Raw genomic sequence first — 1375 nt, forward strand, 5'->3', positions numbered from 1 at the left:
GGAACTTTTACAGTGGATCTCAAAGAAAGGGATTAGGGATTAGATTAGGAAATCTAGAGATGTGCTGCGTCAGTTAAGGCACCACTCTGGAGAACTGTCGCAGACAGTAAGCAACGGTGTCTCGTGTGGCCCCGGGGACAGGGCTATTCCAATGAATGAGCCCTTTTGGCCTGGGAGCCCTTGCCAGCTTTATTTTCAACTACTTAATCAGGGATTATAACTCCCACTTCCCAGAGTGGCCAGAAAGGTGGCATGACGTAACGGAGGGATTCTTCTTCTTTTTTTAAAAGTCTTATTTATTTCTGAGAGAGAGAAAGAGAGAGAGAGAGAGAGAGAGAGAGCGTGAGCAGGGGAGGGTCACAGAGAGAGGGAGACACAGAATCCGAAACAGGCTCCAGGCTCTGAGCTGCCAGTCAGCACAGAGCCCGACGCGGGGCTCGAACCCACGAACCGTGAGATCATGACCTGAGCCGAAGTCAGACGCTCAACCGACTGAGCCACTCAGGCGCCCCCGGAGGGATTCTTCTAAAACGTGTACCCGATCTTCCCACTGGTCTGCTTGAAACCCTCAAAGGGAAAGACAATCGTGCAGAGATGAGAGAGAAGGAGGCACTGGGGCCAGGCGTGGAACCCAGGGCAAGGTTTCACGCCCAGAGCTTGCTGGGAGAAGAACAGGACCGCTTCTTGAAAAAGGTCACAACAAGACGTTTGTGAAATAAAAATCTGGTTACTGTGTTTAGAAACAAAAATAAAGTGGAGGGAGGCTCCTGGGTGGCTTATTCAGCTGAGCGTCTGACTTCAGCTCAGGTCATGATCTCATGGTTTGGGAGTCTGAGCCCCACTTCGGCTCTCCGCGTAGAGGCTGCTTTGACCCTCTGTTTCCCTCCCTCCCTTTCTGCCCCTCCCCTGCCCATGCACGTATGCACGTGTGCTCTCTCTCTCTCTCTCTCTCTCTCAAAATAAGTGAACATAAAAGAAAAAGAAAACATTAAAAACAAAAAGCACTTCACTGGCACACTCCCATCTCAGAGAAAAAGCACACCTTGAATTGAACAAGCAGGTAACCTGTTGCCAAGCCAGCTCTCCATCCCGGCTTTTCTGCCTCCACTCCCTGCTGCTCGCGCACACGGGCTCCTGGGGTCCCACATCAGGACCTTTGTGCTTGCTCTTCTCCCCACATGTGGACGCCTGCTCCCCAACTCCTTCACACCTGGGCTTAATGTCCTCCAAATCATGCACACAGGCCTGTCCCCTTCCAGGCTGGATTTTTTTCTCTACAGAACTCAACAGCTTCTGATGCGCCACATGTAGTATTCATTGATTGTGTAGATTTCCTGGCTCCCCTGCTAGAAGGTAAGGACAGGGCATCAGATTT

General features: G+C 51.2%; 1 non-coding gene across 1 annotated transcript; it reads right to left on the reverse strand.

The window, feature by feature from the left end:
• Nucleotides 1-422: 422 nt before the first annotated feature.
• Nucleotides 423-507, reverse strand: TRNAR-UCG. The gene has a single exon. It is a non-coding gene; the product is annotated as a tRNA-Arg (tRNA).
• Nucleotides 508-1375: the final 868 nt, after the last annotated feature.

This window comes from Hyaena hyaena, unplaced genomic scaffold (assembly GCF_003009895.1).
Source record: "Hyaena hyaena isolate Hyena2069 unplaced genomic scaffold, ASM300989v1 scaffold_5, whole genome shotgun sequence".
Classification (NCBI taxonomy): Eukaryota; Metazoa; Chordata; class Mammalia; order Carnivora; family Hyaenidae; genus Hyaena; species Hyaena hyaena.